The 19,669-nt window shown below is 43.9% G+C and overlaps 1 long non-coding RNA gene across 1 annotated transcript; it reads left to right on the top strand.

Annotated features, from left to right (window-relative positions):
- The first annotated feature begins 5,817 nt into the window (after window positions 1-5,817).
- Window positions 5,818-17,775, top strand: LOC108349524 (uncharacterized). The gene is made up of 2 exons (XR_015645403.1): window positions 5,818-6,488; window positions 16,762-17,775. It is a non-coding gene; the product is annotated as an uncharacterized LOC108349524 (long non-coding RNA).
- Window positions 17,776-19,669: the final 1,894 nt, after the last annotated feature.

Genomic DNA, 19,669 nt, shown 5'->3' on the forward strand with positions numbered 1-19,669 from the left:
TACACATATTTGCATTTCCAAATTTGACTATTTCTTTTACTACTGATTATTTGAGTAAGTTTTCTGTCTACTGTTATTCTTACGTCATTACCCACACTTTGACTGCTGTTCCACAGACCCACGAGCTTTCTTCATTCCATGATATTTTCTTCTTATATATCTTCTTTCATAAATAAGTTCTGTGAGAATTTTATATAATGTGTTTTGATATTTACCTCCTCTCTTTCTCCAGCCTAATCCAACTCCCTTCCCTACCCAACTTCATGACCTTTCTTTTTTTAACCAATAAAATCTAATTTGTGCTTCCCAGATAACCTTAGGGGTTTGGTCATGGCTAACCTACTCAGGTCTATCCTCTTAGAGAAAATGGACTCTCCCAACAGCTATTTATAGGCCATAGTTCCTCAGCCAGTGGTGACACTTCATGTCTAACCTTCCCACTCCCTGCTGAGATTTGGTCTTGTTTGAGCTCTCAAGAGTCTTGTGTGTGCTGATAGAGCTGCCCTGCTGAGTGTGGGAAACAGTTTCTTTGCCATTGTCAAGGGCCACTCTGCTGAAATGATTCCTAATACACACGCCCTGTTTAGGGCTGAGCATTCCTGAGTCTCCCATGCTCTCTGCATACTGATTGACTATGGATCTGTTTCTGTATTAACCTCCAACTACTACAGATGGAGTATCTTCAGAGATGGTTGGGGACTAATTAATGCATTAATCTATGGGTAGAAGTCACTAAGAGTCATGTGGAATCGTGTTTTTCAACTGTACATTTTCAAATGACTTTTCTTCAATGTGGTCATTTCTCCTGCTGCCAATCTCTATGTCATTCCTCAGAATTTGATTCTAAAAATAGTACTTTTATATTATATTAATATTACTGCTATAGTAAATACATTAACTGTACTAATATCATCTAATAATAAATATATAATATAATCTATTAATTATAATAATAAATAATAAATTTTATGATATATTATTGTACTAAATATATATTTATAACAATATACTTATATATTGCTAATACATTATATTTATGGTGATAATAATAAAATATGTATTTGTAAAAATAATAACTTGATAGATATTAAACTTTCTGTTTTGGGTCACTTTTCTGTTTGCACAATTTTGTTGATTTGTCTTTCTGTTTCAAACTCCCTAAGCCTCTTCAGATAGTTACTTTAAGTTGTTTGAGAGTCTCATCATTTTCTTAGAAATGGGAGATTTCTGTTGCTACATTTCCTTGTTGCTTGTTTACTGTTTCCTGACAAGGCTATCTGTATATTTGAAGGAGCAGAGCTTTGTTTTAGTCTCTGACAGATGGCTTTCTTCAGGAACAGTCTACATCAGTCTTACCATCCACCGATTCCAGGGAGACCATCTGGCATGGCCTGAGAAGGTATCTGATGCTAGATCATTGGGTAGGGTGCCTGGGGAATGGGTCAGCAGAAGTTAGACCATTGTGATTGGTTCTTAGGATCAGACCTGAAGGCAGGATCCTCTGAGAAAGAGCTGTTTATTGGTTCAATGTGAGTAAGCCTGGAGGTTGGGTTTATGAAGACCACTGAAACTTGTGTCCATGAGGTCTTGTCTACAACCTGTATTTCTACTTCTGGCCTGGCACTAGGTTGGGCCCAAATTTTGGTCACCTCTGGAACTCTCTGGCATCTAAGTTCATGAAGAAGACCCAGCATCTGAGTTCAAGGCAGCTGTACTGGAATTGAGTTTGAATTGAAAGCAGGAGTCTTATAATGGGCATGAACCTGGATTTCTGGGACTTCTTGGTTGCCCCAGACCCTAGATTTTTTAAAATAAGCCAAAACTTGGCCCTCTGGAGAGTGGAGTTACAGACATCATTCTATGTCTGGGACTAGCCTCCTGGTAGACTTTGGATGGACTTCGGATCCACAGGGCTAGTCTGGAACCTAGAATCATAGGTGATATACTCATGCACAGAACACAATAGTGTTTTCCTGGAGCCTAAGACTTTGAGAAACTGCACAATCTGTTTCCATTAGTGTGTCTAGAAGCTAGGGTGCTGGTGTTTGAAAATCCAGATCTGTTCTGGGTTCTGGGCTGGGAATCTGGTTTGGAGGATTGTCTATGCTCTAGGTTCTAGACTATAAGGGAGAGCCTGGAACCTGGTTTACAGAATTGTCTGTGTACTGGGTTCTAGACTACAAGGGGAGATCCTAGATCCTGGGTCTTTGGTCTTAGAGTCCAGAAACATAAGGATCTGATCAGTTCTTGAGTTTATTAGGACAGTCTTGACCCAAGTCTCACATCAACATAAATCTGCAGGAAACAGACAGGAGCGTGAGACAGCAAGTACTATACCAACACCAGTCCGGTCTTGAGCTTGAGTCCACATAGGCTATATGGTGTTTGAGGACAATGCTGAACTTGACACTGTGCAGACCTAAAGCTCAGGCATTAGGGACTTGCTCAGCCCTGGGTGAGATGTATTCTGTATCTCATAGACTTCCATTGAGGCTGACAGATAGGTGCCAACCAAAGAATTACCAAGACCTTTTAGCCTGGTGGTATCAGGGTCAGCCAAGGCTGGGCATGACTAGAGACTAAGTCAGAGTGACAGAGGTAGATCTTAGTACCACTGGATGATAGATGATGACCCACAGAGGCTCAGTGCCCAGGTGCCACCATCATGGATTCCTGGACCACGGGGCTTAATCCGCCCCTGGTCAAATTTGGAGTCCATACCTGCAGGGTCTAGCTAGCATTAGAGACTGGGTTGGCAGGGGCCAAACTGATGACCTGGGGTTCAAAAGTTCATCTGACACTGCTAAAAGTCTGCATCCTGGATTCTGAGGTATGCCTGTTCATGCAGCAGTCAGGAACAGAACCTGTTGTACCTTCTTTGAAAAACACACACACACACACACACACACCCCTTAGAAAAATAACCATTTCAATGTACAGGAAACTTCTAGGTAAACCAAACATGTGCCCGTGGCTTTCTTGGTAGACAGACATATTACTGTCATTCTAAGTCATACTCAAAGGTTTATTTTCCCTAGGCTGGGGGCTCCACACCACCACCCCCCTAAAGTAGCAGATGGAAAGCCAGCTCCCAAAGAGATATTGCTAATGGATCAGCCACACTGAGCAGGCACAATGGGGGCTGGGGGGAGCTAGACCCAGGCAAGGCGTTTTAGCTTGCTAGAATTTTGCAAGCACATTTTTGGAAGAGTTGGTTTTCATGCACTATAATGAGGCCTCTGACAGCTGTTAGCAGCACAAGATTAAGGATCAGATGGGGTGAGGAGTTTATTTATCTCGTTCTTTATGTCTTGGATACCACGGACAGGTTGCTTATACCCTCAGAATCTTGATGTTTTCGTGGGTAAGGTGGAAACCGTGTCTTCTGAGGAGGAATTGTATGTGGATTAAAGTCAGACTGTGCAATGCAATGTTTCCCCGGCAGGAGCTCCACACGGTGCAGACAGCGCAGAGAGTGGTGTTGTGTGTGTGCATATGTGTGTGAGGCCCGCAAAGAAAGCCATGGGACTCCCCGAATGGAAAGTGAGGCTGATATTGGAGGTGAGCTAGGAGCAATGGTATCAGGAATCTAGAAGAAGAGTTCAAGAAGCCCTTGTTAGAGACCACCCTAACTCACGGTGCCTTGCCTAAGACAGTCGAGATGGCTGTCACTCGATGTGCACTAAATAGTGTTAAAGTAGGAAGTCCCTTTTCCCCAGAGCCCACGACTTGTAATTTATTGGAAAGAACCTCTTTCCCGCTGATAATGTCTCTGTAAATAGTCACAGGAAATTTCCTATAAAAAGTCGCCCGGTTTCAATCGCATCCCCGATCTATTGCCTCCCACCTCGTTGCTTAATAGGGGGATGGGGAGGGCTGTCTCAACTACTCAGTTACAGCCAAGCATAGACATGCTTTTAAAATAGTCCGTATGTCAAGGGAGTGAATGACAGAGGAAACCTGGCCCAGGTGTGCGTTGGCGCAGAGCTGTGCACCTGGCTTTAAAGCCCTTGCTTCACACTAGGGTCCGTCTGTCCATTAAAGGAGGATGAAGAGGCACACACCCCGACACCAAGCGCATACCACAGCGGACCGCCACACTGGTGAAATCCGCTCAACATCTATCTAGGACGAGCTGTGCCTTCTTCCACTGGATGGTAGGGTCCGAGCAGGTCTCATTCCAATTTCATGCAATTCATTAATGCCGCAGCAAAAGGCCATTAAGTATTTCCAGGACACTTTAGACTGTTATACTTGGTTGAAGATTAATCTAAATATGGAATCTAAATTTAAACACGCATAAGCGTGCCTTTCTCGTCTTTCTCGGGCATCAATTTCCGTGATTTCATTGACAATACTGCGTTTTTAAAAATATCTGCTCTTTTTTTGGTGTTTTTTCTGATGCAAGCTCTCCAGAAACCGGAAAAAATAATAATAACGTAGGATCAAAGAGCCTTAAAACCCAGTATTAGAAATTACAGAGTGACTCTGTAGCACCACCTAGCGTCTTGTTAGGTTATGACACTCTGGCAAGACCGATCTTCATCTATGCTCCCAGAATGCTGATGGGAAAAGTCCCACCACCCCTTTCCATCTCGTCAATTAAGCCCTAATTTAATTAAACCTGTACAAGGCCAACTGCCATCAATTTGTTACATCCTATAATTTCCCAAATTCCTTTACTTTGAAAAATCATTAAACCATTAAAATACAGCTGGGAAGACCTGGAGAATCTCCGACTATGGTTTTAAGGACAATGTGAAATTTGGCTCTGGGCACTATCTCTAATCATATTATGTTAGGGGGTATTTAAAAACAGTTTCGGGGATAGAATGTTATTAAATATGGAGAGACTGAATGGCCAATCAAGCAAGAGTTTGTTTGTTTGTTTGTTTGTTTGTTTTTAAGCAGGGTCTCATTTTGTACCTGGCTGACCTAAAGCTCACTGTGTAAACCAGGCTGGCTTTGAACTCACAGACATCCTCTTGTCTCTGTTCCCCAGATAACAAAATTAAAGACTTATGCTGCCTCATACTAGGAACTAGTTGCAAAAACACTTTTAACCAAAGCATTGTGTTTTGGTTATGAGGTAAAATAGACTGACAAGCTTAAAGACAGGAAAACACACATACTCCCTATTTTGTTCTGTGTAATTCCTTCACCCCTTTAAACTCTATTTTTCTTTTTTCTGTAAGCAGGATGTCCCATCCAGAGAATGGTGCCCTCTGAATTAATGCCATACATTTGTAGTAAAAGGGAGAGATGCTAGTCATGTATGAGTATAAATCAAAGATGTCATTCTGGGGTCAGTGACACAGAGGGAGGGCACATAGGACCACTCTGATAAAAGAGCGGAGTTTCACTGTAGCGGGAGCCCAGAACTCTGCTGCCATCTGCTGGTCCAGCATGCATGACACACGATCCATCTTTCCTTAGAACTGGTCTCATTTTAGGTCACAGCTCACCTTGGGCATTCATGAACCTGTCAGCCCTCTCTTTGTATTCTGATTCATCCTAGCTGCAGGCATCCCACAAACTGGCAGACACGTAGGGAAGCATTGAGAGCACAGGTGGAGGGTAGAACGGACCTAGTGCCCTACTTAAACTGTGGATACATTTAAATGATATATACGCGAGTTAGAGAACGATGTAAGGCCCGTGGTAAATTTGAGATAAGTATTTGATGTTGCTACTTCGCCACTTGTCTTCTTTGCAACCTATGTGCCCTTTGCAGTTTGACATGAATGTGATTTATTTTAGCTAAAATCCAAGCCGGCCCTATTCCCTCTCGCTGTGATCATCCTCACATGCCACCATGCTACTTGGCGCTGGGAGCCTTGCTGCTCTGCTTGCAATCCCAAGGGTGCGGAAAATAAATTTGACACAATGTTTCTTTTGTCTCCCCCGACCCCCACTCCTTCGCCTGGCCAATTGATTCGGAGCTCTGTTTCTCCCCTGCTACGGCTGCCTCCAGGTCGAACTGAGATTTCCGTAGTGCATTAAGCTAATTTGGGTAGTGAATAAGGACAAGTCCAGAAAGCAGATTCACAAAGCAGAGACTCACAGAAGCCGGGCTGATGTGCTATACTGTCTAGAAGCTGGCAAACCTGTCCTGGATCCTCCTCAAAGCATTCGGATGAGACAATGCCGCTTCCGGCTCACAGCAACATTCCTGGAGAGACCTGCAGATCCCTGGAGGCTACGGAAGCCTGGCAAGGAGCAACCACAGGGGAGCTATGGTTCCCAGGCCTCAGAGGTGAAAGAGACAGTGGCTTGCAAATGCAGCTACAGCATCCGGTGTGGCAGAGGAGTTTCTGCGCTCTGGGTGGAGCAGAACAGGAAAGTTCATGAATCCAGCACGTCAGAGCAGCCTTTCTCCCCTATTTACTCCGGTGACATCGCGAGCACTCACTACTTTACTTTGTCTTAACGCTGGCTTGTTAACCTCTGTATGGTGACTTTCTAGCCACTAGCCTGGAAGCTGCAAGGTACTTCTACGCCTATTTTTAGCCTCCTTTCCGAGAGAGAGAGAGAGAGAGAGAGAGAGAGAGAGAGAGAGAGAGAGAGAGAGAGAGAGAGAGAGAGAGAGAGATTGAGAGAATATAACAATGTCTGATTCCAGGGATCCTCCTTTCGCATGCACAGGATCCAGGAGGCAACAGTAACATCCCCATCCAGCTGTCTCAGAAGCGGATGCTGGGCGCCCTCTCCCTGTTATCAGAGAGGGTGCAGAAAACAGCTGGGCTTGCAGCAGGGCACTGGGCAGGATCGCTACCCGGATTCACTAAGGTTGACTGCAGAGCTTCAGATAGGGAAGTGGGGGAAGGGATCCTGGGCAGAGAATCCAGGAACTCTGAGTGTGCTGTGCCTGCTCCCTTTGGGCTCCTCTGCCCACTGTGCTGTCTCAGAGGGACAAAATCAAGCACAAAAGAGCCCTAGAAATGTGCCATGTGGCCAGCACACGCTGAACAGCATGCCCCCCTTTCAACTCCCAACCCCCCCACCCCCGTTCATTTCTGAACAGAATTATCAGAACAGATGACCTTTTTTCTAAAATGGTGCTTCTGAAATGAGTCTACCCCTTTGTTTTATCAGATTCAAACAATGTGGAATTAGAGAAACATGTGAATGTAAAAGGATATGAAACCCACCCAAAGCAGTATTTTCTGTATTTTACTTTTTTTCACGTGAACTCCTAGACTGTGAACACCTACATGTGGGTAGAATGTTGATGCCCAGACTGTGTCTATATCTTTTCATAAAGTGTCTCATATATTACCTTTAGATGGCTGCCATTTCTGATGGTGCAGTGTGAGTGTGTAAATGTATATGTAGCTGTTACCTAATATAAGGATAATAAGTTTATTTTTATAAATATTGGTCCATATTCATATTTTCTAGGCTCCATTCTCAGCAGTAGAAATGATAGCCCATGTGTTAATACCTTAACGATTCATATATGTGTATGTATGAGTATATACATATACATATGCATATACACATATATGTGTATGTATATATAGGTATGTGTCTGTGTGTGTGTGTGTATAGGTACTGTCTATGTGTGTGTTGTGTATGCATAATCAAAATGCTTTCACAAAAGAAATGGAACAAGTGTGATGATACCAACCTGCAATTCCAGCACTCAGCCAGTTAAGAGAAGGTCTCAGGGTTAAAGGCCAGCCGAGACAATAGGTAACTTTCCGGTTAGTCTGTTTTAAGATTTGAGACCCTGATTCCAAAAGCAAACAACACAGCAGCAAAAGATAAACAAATAATCTGGCCTTCCCCAGAATATAAAACACTGACTCGCGGAACCGCTATTAGCGTTCATTGCGTCTTTTAGTCTTTGTAGGTTTGATTTAGGAAAAAAAAATAGTTTATGGGGACAAATAAGCTTTCTCTGTTCTCCACAATGGGAAGAAACAGGAAGGAATGGGGCCCTGACGTGATGACTGTGGACCTTAGGAGGTGATCAAGAAATCCTAGAAAACAGAGCAAACCCCAGGGGCTCTGGGTTTTCTAATGTTTTGAAAGTAGAATCAAATCTGATAGAAATCAAAGAACAGTGCATAAATAAAAGCGGTAAGACATCACAGACAACATTAACACCACACTCTGCTCCTGTGTCCTACTCACTCCACGGTGCCTGGCACACATCACAGACCTGTCAATGCCAGGCAAAGGAAGGCTGGAGGCTCAGAGACTGCTCGGATTGCGCTGTTAGATACAAACTTGCTCCACAAAGTGCTGGGATCCAAACTGTGCTTAGCCATCAAATTAGGCCACTTCTGAGAAACACTAATAGAAATGTCAGGTTGAACAAGGAAACCTACAGAGTCAACTAACCTGGGCCCACTGGGGCTCATGGAGACGAACCCGCCAACCAGAAAGCATGAGTGGAGTGGACCTAGGCCTACTACACAAATGTAACCGTCATGCAGCTGGGTCTTCGTGTGGAACTCCTACAGCAGGAGCAGGGGCTCTCCCTGAATTCATTGCCTGTCCTTGGAGCCTTTTCCTCTAAGTGGGCTGCCTCATCTAGCCTCAGTGGAAGAGAGTGTGTGTACCTACCTAGTCTTACTGCATACGGGGCTGTTTGATGTCTAGGAAAGGCCTCCCCTTTTCTGGAAAGAAAGGGAGAAGGGATGGATGGGGGAGGGGAGGATAGAGGGAAGGACTAAGAAGAGAAGAGGGAGGAAAAGCTGTGATCCAGATATAAAGTGAATAAATAACATAGTCAATAAAAAAAAAGAAAAGAAAAGAAAATGTCAGGTTGAAAAGGAACAAGACTTCAGGTTTGTATGTTCAACTTGTCATATGTAAAATTTATATTGATCTACAGCTCTTACGATTCACTTTCCTCCTATAAATATCGATATGTGAAATAAATATATAAGTAATATCTATGTAAAATAGAATTAATAACATATATGAAGTATCTGTGAAACTGAACATGAAATACATCCTTGCTTATAAAAGATAGATAAATTGCATATATACATATATATATGATAAAATTTGATTAATAACTTTAGGCATGCCACTCAAAATAGGACAGCAGTCTTTTCAGATCTGTCTTTCATGATGGTCAGCCCGAGTTGCATACAGGTTGTCAAGACCATGAAACATGGTGTCAGTTCTACCTCGTGAGCTACTAGGCATGTTCTGATTGCATGATCACATGACAGCATCAACAACAGAGGGATGAAGAGAAGACAATTGTCTGAGGCTGTTGAGTATCAGTAATCTCCGTTCAGACTAGGAATGCTCTAAGGGGCAGCTGCTTAGGACTCAAGAAGTAAACAGCTCTGTTTAGGTTCCTGATCTTTCTAAGACTTTTACCATGAAGGGTGTGGAATTTTGTCAAATGCTTTCTCAGCATCTAATGAGATAATCATGTGGTTTTTCTTCTTTGAGTTTGTTTATATAGTGGATGGATATCTGTATATTGAACCATCCCTGCATCCCTGGAATGAAGATCATGATGGATGATCGTTTCGATGTGTTCTTGGATTCGGTTTGCAAGAATCTTATTGAGTATTTCAGCATCACTATTCATAAGGGAAATTGGTCTGAAGTTCTCTTTCTTTGGTGGGTTTTTGTGGAGGTTTTGGTATAAGCGTAATTGTGGCTTCATAGAAGGAATTGGGAGACAGGTTTCTTTGTGTCAGCTGTCCTGGAACTTGCTCTGTACTCTAGGCTGGCATCCACTCAGAGATCCACCTGCCTCTACCTCATGAATGCTGGGATTAAAGGCATGCGCTACCACTGTACAGTTCATTTTGTATCTTTTGTTCATTTGGTGGGTTGTTGTTGTTGGATCTTTTAATTTACATTTTAAATGTTATCCTCTTTTCTGGTTTCCCCTCCAGAAACCAGCTATTCCATCCCCACCCCCACGTCCCTCCCCACTTCTTTGAGGGTGCTCCCCCATCCACCCACCCACTCCCTCCCACCTCCCTGCCCTGACATTCCCCTGTACTGGGACATTGAGCCTTGACAGGACCAAGGGCCTCTCCTCCCACTGATGCCTGACAAGGCCATCCTCTGCTACCTGTGCAGATTGTGGGTCTTACAAGAGGCACAGCTGAGAACTTCTCCTGATGTTCCTCCTGGTCCCTCCTGCTGACTTGAGCTCAGGCTGACTTTGAGGCCTGGCTGTTTCTGCTAGGTCATGCCACTGCTGTTGCTAACCCAGCTCTACCAAACTGGACTGGTACAGTCATGAAGTGTTTGCAAGTGGATCAAGCTAACTGTGAACTGAACTGCCAATTTCCACACAACACAGATGGGAGGTGCTCCAAAGAAGCTTTCTAAACAGATTCACTCCTTTCTTTTCCATTACCTCTGGTGAGTGGTAGGCTACAGGGAGGTTAAAGCATTTAAGAACTGTCATTAAGGGGCTGGGGATTTAGCTCAGTGGTAGAGCGCTTACCTAGGAAGCACAAGGCCCTGGGTTCGGTCCCCAGCTCCGAAAAAAAAAAAGAACCAAAAAAAAAAAAAAAAAAAAAAAGAACTGTCATTAAAAATAAGGTTTAAAAAAAATTAAAGTTACACAGGAGGAACTGTATTAAAGGGTTGCAGCATTAGGAAGGTTGAGAACTGGCCTATAGGAATGCATATACACATATGCATGTACACATACATACATACATACATACATACATACACATGCACACACATACACACACACACACACACACACACACACACACACACACAAGTCTAAGTTTGTGAGAAGAAAAAAACCCCTAAGAAGAAACCAAGAGGAAGTATTAGATATGGAAACACAGAGATGTGAAAGTGCCTTTGGTTGAAAATACAAGGAAAAACCTGTAAAACTGAAATGCAGAGAGCAGAAAGAATAGAAACATATGGTCCAGATTATCCAACAACTGTGGGCTAATTACACAGGCATGCTACATATAACAGAAAAGACAGACAGAGAAAATGAAGCGATAGCTTCTGTAGGTTTGGCAAAGTGGATGATAAATACTGTATTAGTGGTATTTCTGTCAATGTGATAAAACACCATGACTAAGAACAGCTATGGAAGAGTCTAGTTTGACTTATGATTCTAGAGAGACAGGAGTCCATCACAATCAGGAGGCCTCGTGCCGAGCAGCAGGCTGAGGAAACCCAGTGAACCTAAAGCAGAGAACTGGAAGTGGGTAGGGCTGTGAACTCTCAAACTCATTCCCAGTGATGTGCTTCCATTGGTAAAACCTCTCCAAACAGTGCCACCAACTGGGGACCAATACTTAAACCTAATGGGGGAACATTTCTCATTCAAATCACTGCTGACAGCATGTGACAGACCGGAGAGGCTCGTAGACTTCAAACAGAAGAAGCACAAGAAACATACCTGGCAGTTTCCTGTTGAAACTACAGAAGTGACATTCGGAGGAAACCCTACAACACTGGAAGAATAAGACACCACACCCACAAGGCACCAGAAAGACGGGGGACTTGGCTCCTCTCCAGAAGCCACACAGGACCCGAAGGAAATAAAGGCTGACGTGTTGGGAGATAAGATGAAACTGACAATTGCACGTCCAGTGAGATGGTCAAGTAAAGGTAAACAAGAACTAGGGTGCCAGATAAACACAAAATGAAGAAATACGGCACTCAACGCACAATACCACAAGCTTTACAGGAAGAGAGGCATAACCAAGGTACTAATTTACTGAAGACAATGCGATGTCTTTACTGAAGTGACCAAGATCAGTGTATTAGTCAGAGTTTTCTAAAGTCGCAGAGCTTCTAGAACGCCTCTATATATTAAGGGAATTCGTTGTGATGATGTACAGTCTGCGGTCCAACTAACCCAACAACGGGCAGCTGTGGGTGGGAAGTCCAAGAATCCAGTAGTTGCTCAGTCCCATGAGGTGAGTTGTTTCAGCTGGGCTTTTATAGAAGTAGATTCCAGCCGATGTGCTGGCAAGCAAGTGCAAGCAGGCGAAGAAGAAAGACTCTTCCTCCTTCCAATGTCCTTGTGTAGGTCTCCAGGAGAAGGTGTGGCCCAGATTAAAGGTGTGTACTGCCATGCCTGGATCTGGGATTGGCTTTATCCCAGGCTGACCTTGAACTCAGAGATCTCCTTGCCTCAGTCTCCAGGATTAAAATCGTGTACTACCTTGCCTGGGCCTAAGCGTTTCATGGCCACTATGCCTCAAGATCTCCATGCCAAGATCCAGGTCAGAATCTTGTGTCTTCCAGCCTCAGGATCTGGATCACAGGGGAGCCCTTCAATTCTGGCTTGTAGTCCATCGCAGATATAGTCAAGTTGACAACTGGGAAGAACTACTATAATCAGTAATGGCTGAAACTGTGTAGAACTGAAATTGTGTCTTTTTTTTTTTTTTAAGACAAAAGTGACATACACACCATGAGCAAGTATAACCATGTCAGACTTCTGTCACCTATGAGCTCCCATCAGACCAGAGGTCACAAGGGACAAAAGATCTGACATTAGCTCACATATGTCAAGAGGGGATGATCCGTATTTTCAGAGTTTAGACAAGGTGAAGAACAGGTGGAAACTGTAGCAGAAATGCTGCTTCAAAGTTGCACGGTTACAGGGATGACACCAGGACAGCAGACACAGTTTGGGGCAGGAGAGTTGCTCTGAAGTTAAGGACAGTCACTGGCTGCTCTACTGCAAGGCTCAGTTCCCAGCACCCGTGTGGTGACTCACAAGACTCTGTAGCTGCAATTCCAGGTAACTCAACCTCCTTTTCCAGCCTCTGTGGGTGCAAAGATATACAAGCAGGCAAAATAGCCATACGCATAAATTAAATTAAATAATAAAATAATCACAGAATGCACCTTTCTCTTAGGTGCCAAATCGTCAGCATTTACCAACCCATTCCAAACATTCCTTAGGCTAAAACTGCACCCCATGTACACGGAAACCTAAAAGGCGCAATTTTCTATCTCATAATCTGTTATCCTGTAACAACACTTGATAATAGCACTAAAGAGAATTTATTTTCCTACGTTTCCAGTAGGCTAGGTGACTCTTGGGCTGATAAAATAGGTGTGGAGTTTCCCAATTCCTTTAGCAGCCTGAGTGCTAGGATTCTCAGAGGAATAAACGAAATAAAGTCATCAAGCCGTCTCATCCCAATCAAAGTGGAGCAGGTTTTTGAACCGCTATACTCAGCTAAGCATATGATAATCCAACGACAAACTGCCTTGATTATCGGGACTATCTCTGGCTTTGAACATCATCTGCAAGGACACACAATGTTGGTGGAGATTATCTAAGGGGATGAAAAGAAGGAGATCATTGGGATCGAAAAGATAATGCCCAGTCCCTTCAACTACCTCCTGGGAAAAAAAAAATCAATTTCCAGTTACAAAATGACAGCAAAAGAAGAGGAGGGGCCGGGTGTCAGCTACCTTCCCTGGGGACTGAGGAGATTCACAGCTGGTCTCTGTGGACCCTGGGCTGTTTACCTGTGCATCGCCGAGCGGGCTGCTGTGTTTTCCGGGTGAGAATTTGCTGGGACTGAGAGGGAATCCTCACTCCCATCATCTGCCTTTGAGAGCTTCAGCATTGCTCTCCGACTGATTGATGCAAATGCTTCAACAAAACAGTGCAGATTGCTGGCAAAATCACTGTGATATGGAACCACAGCAAACCAGAGAGAGTCTGCTGACTTTACCATGGTTTGCATGGTACCCCTATTTCCTCTCTAGCAGGTGTTTCCACCAGCAATGTATCCCTGCTGGCAGCTCCGTGTTTGGATAGTCCTGAGACAGGAGCAATAGCAGACTTCAAAATACAGACATAGACAAATGGCCATTTATTTTCCTCACAGTCTTGGTGGCAGGCCAGGTAGCACAGAATGTAAGACCAGAATAATCAAAAGAAATAATTTCCCATGACCCCACTCTTTGTTTAATAAGCACAGAAGAGACGGCTTTTCAGAATCCTATCGCGCACAATCCTGCCTGTGCATCTCTCTTGCAATTGGCTCTTTGATCTACATGTAAAGGCGTGAACCACTGCCCAGTGATTTGCCTACCAGCCCCAGCAGCAAGGGTGGGGAGGAAAAGCTCAAAATCCTGGAGAGAATGTTTCTTGTCTTTTCCAAGACTTCATGTTATAATTATAGTTATAAATAACCACTGATAAAGTGGGCCTTGAGTCATGGCTCTGAGGTCAAGAGCACATTGACTGGCCAGCATACATGTTGGGTGAATCACAGCTGTGTAACTTCAGCTCTCCCAGATCTCCAGGCACGTGCACACACGTTCACATTCCCAAACACTGACACAAACATATTCACAGAATTAAACAATTTTAAATATTTTTTAAAAGATTGAAAATCTAAGAGAGAATATCATTATAAAGCTGGATCTTTGGGATAGCATTTATGTCAACTTGGGGAGTTTTCCTCTGCATTTTGAGAAATGGTCTTATGTATCCCAGGATAGCTTCACACTCATTCTGCATCTGAGGATGACCATTAACTTTGATACTTTGGCCACCACCTCCCAAAAGCTGAGATCCCAGGCAAGTGCCACCACACACAGTTTATGCGATGCTGGAGAATGAGCCCCAAACACAGTGCATGTTAGACAAGCACTCTGCACACTGAGCCACACCACCAGCCCATCAAATACTTTTAGTGTCAGAACACTTGCTGGTAAGTAAGTATCCAGTACCTTCTTAAAACACGGGAAGCCAATGGTTATCACACTCTGTCATGGACAAAGGGTGCCGTTAGATAAGCAGAATGGACCCATCAGAATCCCTTAGGCAAGTGCTTTTTTCAACTTTTACTGGTTGGAAACAGAAACCTTAGACCTTCAATGGAGCCGAGGGATTAAAGACTAAAACAATCCACTAAGTAGTTAACTAACTTGTGAAGAGGAAGGGACAGTCTTGGCTCACGATTTGGAAGTTTTCGGTCCTTGATGAAGTAGCCTGTTCATCACGGTAGGAGACTTGGCAGGGTCAACCTTTCCTCTCATGGACCAATGAGCAAAGAGCAAAGAAATTATCTTAACTCGTTTTCTGTCGCTTTGATAAACACCACGACCAAAAACAGAAAGAGAAAGGCAATTGGAAGAACAGAGCCCCACAAAGGTATAGCCCACTGACATAAGAACCTTTCATGAGAATCACCTCCCCAAAGTCATAGGGACCATGCCTCAACATGGCCCTCTCATGGGACTACAGTGACTAAGTCGGTCTACACAACTGGCAAGCGGTTGAGTTTTAGGCATGCACTCCTGTCTGCCCCAGCATCCTTTCTAGGGAGACACAAAATTCCAAAGAGAGATCAGAAAGACTCAGGTCCGTGGATGCTGGTGTCATCAAATACAAGACAGTGTCAAATCCGACTCAGATTCTGCCCTGGAGTTTCCCATTATTTGCTTTGTTTTTGATGATAATGTGATCATTGTTTTTTTCCAGAGTTCATACCTTGTGGAGGCTCACACCAGAATATTTTTGAGTAAAATTGGTTGATATTTGTCTCAGATTCCAAAGCGTCTCTGAGACAGAGAGAATCTTTGCCTGTGGGTCTGTGTCTTATTGTGTAGATAGATCAGGAGTATGCTGACCGCGTCTGGGACACAGTGCTCTTTCCTCTGCTTGTGTACAGTTGTAGTTTTACATTTAAAAAAAATACAGGTAGATGGTAACCCCTTTGAAGAAAGTTAGAGGGTCTCGGCATAAACCAGAGCTGTAGGTGGCTTGGCAGTGCCCCTGGCATGTCCCCCAGACCATCACAAGCACGTTTTTCTGCCTGTCTTTGCCCCAGCTACTCTCTAATTAGGACATTCTTCCCCATCTGCTCATTTTCAAACCACACATTCAGTGTGGCCCCTCCGTGCAAGGTATCTCTCGCTACATACCTAGCAAGGGCTAATTGTTTATTGCTTTAATTTGCCTGGCTCCGCTCGTGCTTCCTGGTTGTGGTATCCACCACAGGTCATCTTATGCCAGGACAGGGTTGAGCCTGTGTTCTCTGCTCTGAGCTCTCGGGTGACAGACCCGCCAGGTGCCGCTGACATTATATTCCACATTCCAAACACACAGGAGCTATTACGTAAAGGTGCGTATAACTGTCCACAGGAATGCCGTTTCCAGACCCAACCCTCATGCTGCACCCCCCAGGACCCAAGAATATTCCTTCAGATGCTACAGTCTCCCTTGGCATCCAGCCAAAGGTCTTCCAGCGCTGAAAGGACATCTGGTCTTCATGATTAAACAAAATGGTCCTACGCCTGGCTGGCAGGGGACTGACTTCTGACATGTAGTTTCTAAACTAAATCCTAAGAGACTTTGAACTTTCAAATTGTTCCTTCTTTGTTTACAACCTTGTGATGATTATGGGTCTGGCTTTGCAGGTACACGTGCATACACATGCATACATGTGTGCATGTTCTCATGGGGTGTGTATTTGCACTCGAGTGCACACCTGCATCTGTACGTGAGCACGGGGAGACTAAACAGAAATCAGTGTTGTTCTTAGAAGCCCTTTACCTTTTTACTTGAGAACAGTCTTTTACAGGCCAAGATCTGTAAGAACTGAGGCTGACTGGCCAAGGAGCCCCAGGGATCCACTCACCTTCCCCTCCCCAGTGCTAGGATTATACACACAGACCACCTCGAAGTCTGGCTTTTCATCCAGATGCAGGGGATCGGGTCTCAGGTGTTCATGATGACAAGACAAGCACTTCATCTGCACAGGCTGAGTTATTTTCCCCAACCCTTATTATGTACACATTACTTTGCAGGCAGACCAGAGGAGCGGTCTAATTTGCCTGCTGAACGAAGGTCACTGCATGTGGAATTCAACTGGGAGCTATGCTGTGTTCTTGAGTTCTGAGGTGCTCAGGGCAACACCGTTCCTCCTGCAACATCTGGCAAGCTACATTAAAGAAGCTGCAACCTTCCTTCTCAAGAAGCACAGACACAGATCCTCATTCCCAGCAATGTTTCCTCGACTTAATATGAACCTGTCAAGGGCCAAGCAGGGAAAGCATTTAGGTGGAAGTCATGTCAACTAAACCTAACTAAAATAGCAGCGGAGAGGTATAGGCAGAGTTCTGTGAGGCGAGCAGCCCTTAGTCATCAACCTGGTTATTCCTTTTGTGGGATTTAACTCTCTGAGCAGTAGCTGACTGAAATTACAGTGCTCGGAGCCATGTGCACAACACAATGTTTGGCGGTGCCTAACAGCGGCTGATAAATAGGTACACTCTTCCATGAGCTTCAGTCTCTTCTGTGCTCAGTGGGTATCAAAGAACCAGGGAGTACAGTGTATTATCCAATAAAGAGTTCGATCCAGGAAAAGAAAACCGTAAGCACTTCTGCATGCTGGTGATAGAATTCTAATTTCACTTTTTAGAATAACAGTTTTATTACGGTATAATTCACACACCATAAAATTTACTTATTAAAGTATACAGTGGGGGAGGATGTGGCAGCTTAATAACTCTATTTAGAGCATTATTCTCTACAGTTAAGTTCTTCACCCATTAGCAATCTCTCGGCGAGCAGTCCTCTTCAGCACTGGCCTCTAATCCTCATTCTGTATCCAGAACATTTTTATCCTGACCACAATCACGGAACCTTACGATATTTGCTATTTTCTGACATATCCCATATACAGAGACTTTGAGTCCTATCCATGTCATAGCATATGCCTATATTTCATTCTTATGGCTGAGTAATATTCCATTTAGGGATTTAGCGCATTCTGTGTATGCCCTGCTCAGTTAATAAATATCCAAGATGGTTGTGGTTTCGACTCTTGTCAAATGGTTCATTCTTGTTCAGATTGTCTTGTGCACAAATATACTTTCAATTCTCTTTCAGGTAAATTCCTGTGGGGATAGGATTCTGGGTTGTATAGTAAGTACATTTTATCAATGAAAAAGGAAATTCTCTGGTTGCTTTTATAGGGACTTTACTTCCTAAAATCCTGTCAAGGACATCTGGGGTTTCAGGCTCTCCATCCTAACAGGGATAAGGTATTTAGTTTTGCTTTCTTTCTTTCTTTTTTTTTTAATTTATTCCCAGGGGTATGAGGTGAGTCACCATTTTAGTTTTTATTTTTATTCAGATGATTAAACTTATTGAGCATCTTTCAATACTGTTTTTGTTTGTTTGCTTGTTTTGTTTGTTTGCTTGTTTACTCCCTGTCCTATTAGGTTTGTCATTATCATTGTCATATAAGTTTACATATATGACCTAAAATCAACAAAAAGACAACAGCTTAAAGGACTCCAAACATTGTCTCTTCAAAGGAAACACTTCTCAGCAGATGTGTACGAAGAAGCAGCCGCCAGCAAACTCATAACCCGGCTTTTGGGAGCACACTAACCAATGAGGCTTCCATACAGTGAAAGGCAAACACTGTCTTAATTTCAACTTAAAATCTAAACCAGTGATAGCATAGCATTCTGCTGGCTCCCCCTGAAGTGCGCTGTCCTTGGGTGTATTGTAGTGGGAACCTGACGTTACACAGGGTAGTAGTACGCTGATGGTGAGTCCCTCAGTGTTTTCCAGAAAAAGAAAAAAATAAATCCCTCAGGAGACAATTAATAGGACTTAAAATCAACAAGTAATGAGACATACCAACCCATGAAACCTGTTTATGAAACAAGGAACCTTGCTCTAGAAAATGTTGGCAGCACTGTTTCATAAGGACCGGGGATAGGAAGAGGGAAAGGTTATCCATGATGCTGTCAATGGGCTTGCTAACTGGCTTCCATAATATTCCACAGACAAAAGAGGAAGTGATGGTGTGGCCAGAGGAATGATGGGAGCCAGTGGCTCCTGTGTGGAGATGTGGAGTGAGGGATCAGCACAAAGCAGCAGCTGCTGCCCTGAGGTAACAGTGAGGCCCGCCTTGTGCTCAGCCCCCAGATTTGCTTCCAGGAGCAGGAACTGATCAGGAGCAGGAGAACATGGTCGGTTTGAAGGACATTAGCTTATTCAAATACGAGAATGTGGGATTCATAAAAAATCAGCATGGGCAGGCATGTCCTTTGCTGACATCTCCAGAACCCAGGTAGCTGGAACCCTCCCGTAAATTTCATGTCACTGCCTGGGCCTTCCGAGGCTTCTACACAGGAATGGTTTCCAGGCAAGTTCTGTGGATGACATTCAGGAGGCAGTTGGGACTCAGCCCCACTTGAGCTCAGCCTCGACAGACCGGCTTCCTAGCTCCCTAGGCTGGGTGGCAGAAGCCAGCTGGAGGGCCAGCGGCCTTCTCTGAGTGCAGCTTGCATTTTCAGTGACAGAATCCCCAAAAGAGATAAGCCACATGCACAGCAGAAACACGAGCTATTCAGGAAACTTTAATTACTTAGCCAAAGTCATAAAATATGCATGAGGAGGGAGCATCCAGCAGGTCTATAAACTAGTGGACAAATTAATTAGCACTTAATAAGAAGAAAATTCTGTCACTGGCTCAAGCACGTAAGTTATGTGTTGGGTGTGCAGACTCTTGTCTCTCAGTGTGCTCCGTCACTGGTTCTGTCTGTCACATGGTTTCTCTAGTTTGTCCCAGCCCAGCTCGCAGCATGTGACATTCAGTATTGTGGAAACTTATTGCCACAGGTGAGTTTTTGATATGAACAAGGACCCAGTACAGTGCTTTGATGCAGCAGGAGGGCCAAGCACCTGAGCTGACCT

Source organism: Rattus norvegicus, chromosome 1 (genome assembly GCF_021556685.1).
Source record: "Rattus norvegicus strain SHRSP/BbbUtx chromosome 1, alternate assembly SHRSP_T2T, whole genome shotgun sequence".
In the NCBI taxonomy this organism is placed as follows: Eukaryota; Metazoa; Chordata; class Mammalia; order Rodentia; family Muridae; genus Rattus; species Rattus norvegicus.